The 8561-nt window shown below is 40.6% G+C and overlaps 1 protein-coding gene across 1 annotated transcript in view; it reads right to left on the reverse strand.

Annotated features, from left to right (window-relative positions):
- The window catches only part of PALLD (palladin, cytoskeletal associated protein), a 286056-nt gene that overhangs the window by 232328 nt on the left and 45167 nt on the right, over positions 1-8561 (reverse strand). The gene's annotated exons all lie outside the window — the stretch shown is intronic.

Consider the following 8561-nt stretch of genomic DNA (forward strand, 5'->3'; position numbering starts at 1 on the left):
ATAGGCCTTAGAAGATAGTCATAGCAATTATTAAAAATATATCACTAGATCTGTCAATCATGAGCTATATTGCAGAAATCTGAAGTCTTTTATACATTTTACAAAGTGCAACAAAGCTTACAATGACGAGTCGGAGCAGAAGGCTTGTTTAACAACAGACATCTCTATGGTGCAGGGCAGGAATGAAAAGCACTGATATACGATCTTTTCTTCTCTACTGGGAATTTTCCCATTCTCCTTCTCTGTACTCTAATTTCCTGTAACAGGGCAAAGATTGGTGAGACCAGCTGAAAAAATGAGACATAGTATTTAAATTAGTACTTGGCTAGAAGTTTAATATGTCAGCTGTCTACCTTTATAAAATAAGAAAAAAATACAAAATTTATAAATTGTAGCTTTTAATATTTCTGAAGGGCGCGGTTATTCTTAAACTGATGCGGTGAACCCTTCTGATAACCTTTTATTTCTGGATATTTATTTAAAATCCCTATGGTTTTGTAATAAGTTATAAATTGTTTCTGCATACAGGACATTTACCTTCACTGAATGTTAGTAAATGAAAGAAGGTTTTACTTTGTAAATATTAATAAATTAAAGACACAAGTAAGTAGTCAAAAAAAATGATTAGGCTCATTCATATGAATCAGAGAAAAATAAAATGTAAGTTTTGTGCATAGCAGCTAGTAAGTTTCCAGTTACAGGTTTTCCAGTGCAGGGTTGAAACTAAGCCAACACCTGATTGGTTGCTATGGCTAACAACATTGTCAGGCTCATTCAGTAGAGTAGTACAGAGAGGTGTGAAAGGGTAATTACCCATAGCAACAAAATGCTTTTAATTTGCTGATGTTAGATGACTGTAAGATACATTCAGATTGATAGGTTGGAATTGGCTATCTCCCTAAAGCACCAACACAAGGTAACTGCACAATACAGGAAAATTGTATTTCATACTTACCGCAATTTTCCTTTCCTGACGGCTCCATGTCGGCACACGAGTGGGTACAGGCTCCGCCCCCCCCATCTGATAGGACCTAATAGCTCATAAGTTTGAGCCTCCCCCCAGCCAATACATTACATCTCTAGCAACTCCTGACTGGGTGGGAAACTGTGCCGACATGGAGCCGTCAGGAAAGGAAAATTGCGGTAAGTATGAAATACAATTTTCCTGTTTCCCTGACTGCTCCATGTCGGCACACGAGTGGGAAATAACTCGCAACAACACAAGGGCGGGAATGCTAATAATTTAATTGCCAACAGAAGAAGAAGAAGCAACAACTCTACGGCCAAACTCGACCGTAGTCAGAGCCGCCGGCTCAATACAGTAGTGTCGCATAAACGTAGTCACAGAGGACCATGTAGCTGCCTTGCAGACCATCTCGGGCGAAACACCGCTCATAGCTGCCCACGAAGTCGAGATACTTCTAGTCGAATGTGCCGTCGTATGCCCAGGAGCTGCCAACCCTGCAGCCCCATATGCCAACGTAATCACTTTCACCATCCAGGTGGAGATAGTTCGTGTAGAGGCTCGCAAGCCTTTCCGGGCACCAGCTGGTATTATGAACAAGTGATCCGACTTCCTGAAGGAGACCGTAGCAGCAAGGTAGGACCGTAAGGCACCACCCACGTCCAGGCGAGCCAGCTGATCATCCCCATCGGGATCACAGAAGGGAAGAACGATCTCCTGGTTGATATGGAAGCAGGAAGCAACCTTAGGAACGAATCCGAGCATCGGCACCAGGACCACCCGGTCCGCCAAGAAAGTGGTGAAAGGTTCTTTGCACCCCTGGTCATTTTGGGTTGTTTTAAAATTGAAATTTGAAATTGATTTACATAGTAGTGAGTGTTCACTTGAACACTTGACCGTAAGGTGTGCAGGACCACCTGCACACCTTACGGTCTTAAAACCTCACATTGTTGTTGGTGGTGCTCGAGACTACTCTGGCACCCACACTAGCACCCCGGCAAACGACCTCCTGAGTAAGGGAAATCTACAAAGCATACCGCACTTGGACGCAAGCATCAATCACTGCATTCTAGAACAGCTTCAGCATCTGATCGACGTTTGGATGGATCAACGAAAGGACACCACATCTGATCCCGCAACATTTGCTTCTGCATATAGCAGACAGGACATTGAGGCAATCCTCTTTCCATCTAATCCGACAGCAGCTTTTGGCTCTGGCTCTGTGACAGACTTGTTTCGTGACTATAGAAATTAAAAAAGATACGGGCTAATCTTGAGCTACACGGCCTCACATTATCAGAGTATTATCGGGCTAACAAAGATACCAAGAGGATTTCAGATTCGCAATCAGCCTACTATTGGACGACACAAACATGATTTCTGTGAAAAATGGTGCGGGATTTTGACTCAAAACTCACTTAATTATATCCTACTGGTTATAGAGAAGGTAGAGGAGGTGACTACTGTCAGACATGGACATAACGCGAGATCCTGTTAGGAATATACAGGAGAAATTAATGGATCTCACTGAGGTAGCTTTGGGTAATAGATGGATATCTGAAGGAACCGCTGGGTTTTGTAAGCATAGAACACCCCCGCACACCCCTAATATACGGCTTACCCAAGGTACACAAGGACATAAACCCTGTGGCATTTAGGCCTATTGTGTCGAGCACCGACTCCGTCACACAGCCATTAGCTAAATTAATTGACTATACCTTGAAACCTAGTCTAGTCACTTCCATCATGTATGAGAGATAGGGGGGACTTTCTACAAAAGCTACACAAGACAGGAGGATTCCAACAGGATTGGCCTCTTCTCACTATGGACATCTCGTCTTTATACACATGAATCCCCACAGAGATGGGGTTAAGAACAGCTAAGTACATTCTTCACAAAAGAGATGTTGCTGAGCCACTTATTGACTTTCCTGTTGAATGTTTACGTTTGGTATTGAATAATAACTATTTTCATTTTGAGAAATGCTTTTACATGCAGAGAAGGGGCACGGCCATGGGATGTTCAGCAGCCCCTTTTATGCCAATCTGTTTGTTGGCCTGATGGAGGAGGAGCATATCTTCCCATCTGATCACTTCAAGTATGTAAAAATGTGGGCAAGATACTGTATATTGACAACATCTTTGTAATATGGATAGGAACGCAGGATGCTGCACATGTGTTTGTCCTATTTTTGAATTCTATAACAACGGGGATTGTTTTTATTCCTGGGATGTCACACACCTTCATATCATTTCTTGATGTGAAAATAACGGCCCACGGTGACTGGCTGTCTACTTCACTCTACACCAAGCCAACCGACCGTAACACTTTACTAAACTATCACAATCACAGTGCACATCCTGAATGACTAAAAAACACACTTCCAATATTGCAATTTTTAAGAGTTCTGCATATTTGTTCTGACACTGATGATTGTGAAGCACAGTTACATGCTATGTATGGCAAATTTCTTGAGAGGGGTTATCCTGACTGCGTTTTGCGACACACATTGATGACAGCAAGAGATAGACTACATACACCTAAGCCCATTACCAATGACAGCGAAAAAACGACACTCATTACCACATGTAACCCAGAGTCACACAATATTGGGAAAATATTGGGCCAAAACAACCATATCCTCCAGGCTGATAAGTCACTCGCAGTGGTAAAACAGACACTGTGCGTCATCTATTAAAAAAAAACAAATCTATCAGAGATCGTCTGGTCAGAGCAGACCCTACTAGCAAATATGAATCTCCTGGATTAAGTTTTTCATCCAGGAAGGGGTGTTTCAAATGCTTCAATTCAATAAACTGGTAGCCATTCACTTTGCTAAACAAAACCATCAGGTACGATTTTTGGATATTTTACAAGGTCAATGTGGGATTGAGATTTTTCTTTTATGTCTGTTCTTCTTGACACTATTCTTTTGATTTGCACATGTTTGAATTCTGGCGGGAGATGACGTCATTATGACATCATGGGATGTCTTTTCATGCACCTGGCCTGATGTGTGTATATACTTGGTGTTGACTTGTGTATGTTGTCACTATGTCGCTCTGATGAAGGGTCCCTGCAAGGTCCAAAAACGTTAGCCTCTGATGAAATGACAGGACTGTGACGGACTGCACCGTCACTGTGCTAGTTGGAGGGGGCTGCAGACTGGCCTCTTACCCACCGATTATGGCCCAGCAAGAGAACAGGAGATTTTGGGGCTAGATGTACATTTTATATGCAGACAGTGACTGTTGCCCTCTGGGAAATATATGTTTTAAAATGGTGGAGGACAAGGACTTGGCCACATGGTTTGTCTATTCAAAATGGAGACTTAATTAAGTTAAGTCAGTTGTATAGAAGTTGCATAGCTCCCCCCCCCACCCCTCACCTGTTATCTCAGGCTCACCCTATTGTACTGTGACTGTGTATGTAAATGTCTGATTCCCTGTGTAAGCTGTTATCTATGTTTGTCATGAGGGGGAAGGGAGGGGAGGGGTTGTAGCCCTCCCAGTGTCTCAAAAGTGAATGTCCTGTGTTTAATAAAGGAGTTGCTCTTTCTATGTTGAACCTTCAACATGAGTTTTGCCTCGTGATTGGGGGTTAGGGGCTGGTTACTGCGAATCCGCTGGCTGAGAGTGGGGTTTGGCGGGCAGGAGACGCTCTTTGGCGGAGGTACCCAGTCGGGGTACCAGGCGGTCCGTCACAAGGACGTTCTTCAATAAACATATCAACTAAGTATTCAAACTGTGTGCGCTGGTGACCCACTGTGATTACTCTAATTCTTCTCCACTCTATCCAAAACTTTAAAAAAAAAGGATTTGGCTTCGGTTGAACTTTAACTAACATAAAACCTCTGTTTCCACCATAAATGCTCACAATGTCTTAAATCCTATTGTATAAGTAGTGCTGCAAATGCCTTGTAAGTCAATACTGTCAGACACAGCAAAACACAACATTGATTTAGTGTAAGTTGATAGAAATACAAAGTTTTATAAAATAACATACCGCAATGTCCTTTTAAGCCCAAAAGAAATTCTATGGGATTTGTTTACCAAAGAAGTAGGGGTAGCTAATATATCATACTGTATCAAAGTTGTGATCACTAATATAATATGTACCCCATTTTACGTTATATACCTTACCAGGCTTTGGCACAAAGTATTCCTTACAAGTAGCCTACAGATTAAATAACATCTTCTATTTAACAAATAATGAAAGAACTTTGCTCTTCATATGGTTCAGTTCCATTTTCTAAACTTGCCAATACCCTTTAAAGACAAGTTTAATGAGGCTGAACAAAATCACTTTCAGCCTGTAGGTATAGAGGACCATGTAATTAATCATGAAAGGTGAGCCCTTTCAGGTACAAGACATTTGCATATCCCGTTAAAGACCAGTTTTACAATCTTCAATGGTATTGTTCAATTAAACAGCAAACACTTAAAGTGACATTAAACCCTCAGATTTTTTAACATAAAACAATACTGTAATGTGTGCCTTACTGTAATCCATGGTTGTTTCCCTTCTCTTTGCTGCTCTTCCTTTTAAATCTGTATCTCTTCTCATGCTGGGCAGAACTTCTGTTTTGCAGCAGACTGCCTTGTCTCTGAAATGGATACATGGTGTCTGTGTGTAGGTTCACAACCTGAGCCAGCAGTACAGGAAGAGGCCCTCAGCTCCAAAGGGAAGTTCTCCCCAAACATGAGAAGAGATACAGATTTCAAAGGAAGAACAGCAAAGAGAAGGGAAACAACCATGGATTACAGTAAGGAACACATTACAGTATTGTTTTATGTTAAAAAATCTGAGGGTTTAATGTCACTTTAATGGTAAATTGAGCATTAATATATCTAATTCTTCACCAAAACATGGAAAATATGCAGCCAGCATAGCCCTTTCTATATTACATTATAATCACATAAGAACATATTAAAGAAGAATTCTGGGAAAAAATTAAAAAGTTTGCCCTTGCAGTGGGGTTACCTCTCCACTGCAAAGATTAAGTGCTTGTTTTATCTAGGGAACTCAAATAAAGCACATTCACTTACCTGTTCCTCAGTCCCAACGGCTCCCTCTGTACTGGTAGACCGGTCTCCGCAGCCTCTTCTACCCTGAGCTCCAATCTAAGGACCGCTGATATCATCATGTCTTATGCAGATCCATTGAACTGCATTCCATAGCCAGAGCAGAGGATGAGAGAGTTGAGTGCCAACTGCTGTGGGACCGAGGACCAGCTGAGTAACTCATTAATTAATTTTTGTTTGAGGTTTGTCAGATGAGTGTCTGCAGGCAACATTAGAGCGTGGTGGAAGTTTCTTGCTGGTTTGGGGCTGCATTTCTGTGCGCGGAGTTGGGCATTTAATGAATATTGGGGAATTATTGATCTCTCCAATAAGGCAAAATACAGCCAGACACTTATTTTCATCTAATCAGTCCCGATCTACTCCTACAGCAGAACAATGACCCCAAGTATGGTATGGTCCCACAGAACGCTCATCTCAACATTATTTAGTCTGTATGGGAGACAGAAGCAACCAAAACAGCCTAAATCATCAGATTCATAAATACTATTCATGGCATTTAAAAAAAAATAATTTACAGCTATTTCTCACAAGTGTTTTAAAACATTACTGCAAATGCACAGAAAAAGAAAGTGGGGCCCACACAGCACTTTCAGGAACCAGTTGCTTTTTTTTCTCAAATTGCAAGATTGCAAGAAAGATGCAACATAAGCAACAATAGCAGTCCTGGGACTCCTGTATACTTTTTACACTAAAGTGCTTAAATGTGAACCCATTTATTTTTCTGTACATTTGCAGCCAGGCACGACTGTGGAGTTGGCAGATTGACCACAATTGTACACCTATGCTTCTGTGAATGTCTGCAGTGTTATTATGCAACAGGAGATGATTTCCAGAACTCACATTTTTGTTATAATTATTGTTGATGCTTACCAAAAAAAAAATTTCTTTACATTTAAATTTAAAAGAAAGAAGATTAATAATGATTGCTTTTCTTTTCATAAGTAATTTTTTCCCAAATTGCCTCAGAAGACCTGAATAAGACCTGAAGAAGGAATAGCACAAGTAAGCCCAGTGGCTTGTTGTAGCTAGTTAAAGGAATCACTTGTTCTATCTTTTAGTTATACCAGTGATGTTTTCCAGACTACTGTGTTATTTGATACCACTTTATTTTACAGAGGATGGAGTAGTGATTTCACCATCCTTCTGTATTTAGAGAAACCCCTTGTACCACATGGAATGCCATTCCTAGTGGCCAGTCAGGAACAGTTGCTCAAGAACATTATATACTCAGAGCAGTAGAACTAATTGTACAGTTGACTTAAAAAAAGATTTATGGCCATCGTATATAAATCCACAGGGAGTATGCATCAAGACTACATTTATCAGATAATAAGTCCCTAAAGTTTTTCTTTGCAACTTTTACAGATCAGCTGCTCTTTAAAGTCAATAAACATGTCCAGTGGGATTTCTTATCCGGATACATCAGTGACTTAATGAAGACAAAGAGTGGACACATGGGGAATTAACATATGCTTTAAGACCTCATGACTCCAACATCAGTTTTATTTTAATAGATGACAATTGGATGTATCATGTTACTGTACCTTGGGCTACAGAACCAGAAACAGCTTTGTAAATGTCTATTCCATGTTATGCAACTGCAAATCAGTATTTATGAGTAGCTCATATTGGAAAAGGTTTAATAAAAATTGGACTTTTTTCATATATAATACCAACATTTTTCAGAAAGCTTTACAGAAAAAATAAAACCATATCACATCAATCTCTGCCTAAACCAAGCGTACAATCTAGTATCCCTGCCTCAAACATAGACACTCTGGAGGTCATTCTGGTCTTAAAGTGACATTAAAGTCTATTTTTTTTCCTCCCCCCTATGCTGGTGTAAGGACTTACCTTGAATGATGCCTGTTGATCCGATCATCTTCTTCTTTCCAGTAGTTTTCAGGAGTTTTCCCTCCAGTGCTCGTGCTTGTCTCTGATCCAGCGCTGACTGCTGTGTCTTCTGTGTCCCACAAAGTGTGTGCGGGAGCATGCTACCGGGCTGCGTGCATTGACTTACCCTGTGTCTCTCCTCTTCTCACGGCTGAAGATCTCTACTGCACATGTGCCGCCCCATGATCATTTGCGGCTGCATGGGCGCACGCGGCGTAGACACAGGTAAGTTTTAACCTTTTTGGTGACTTGGTTTTTTTTTTTGGCATATATCTACTGCTTGCTAGCAGCAGATACATGCAAAAAAAACCCCCGTGGGTTTAATTATACTTCAAGTGAGAACAGTTTTGTGGAAGCAAAGCAGAGCAACTGGGGCAAACATAGGAAGAGCTTCCAAATCCTACGCAAGAGACTGAAGCCAGAATCTTGGGGCTGCTAAACACTGAGTGCTCTGCTATTTAATTTTGGCACCATTTAGTTGGTGAAGTAAAAAATAATAATTCTGCTCATACAGAAAAGTTAGAAATAATGTACCATTATATATATATAATACGGCTTACCCATTTATATTATATACATATATATATATATATACATATATATATATATATATATATAT

Source organism: Nanorana parkeri, unplaced genomic scaffold (genome assembly GCF_000935625.1).
Source record: "Nanorana parkeri isolate BGI_ZX_2015 unplaced genomic scaffold, ASM93562v1 scaffold428, whole genome shotgun sequence".
Taxonomy (NCBI): Eukaryota; Metazoa; Chordata; class Amphibia; order Anura; family Dicroglossidae; genus Nanorana; species Nanorana parkeri.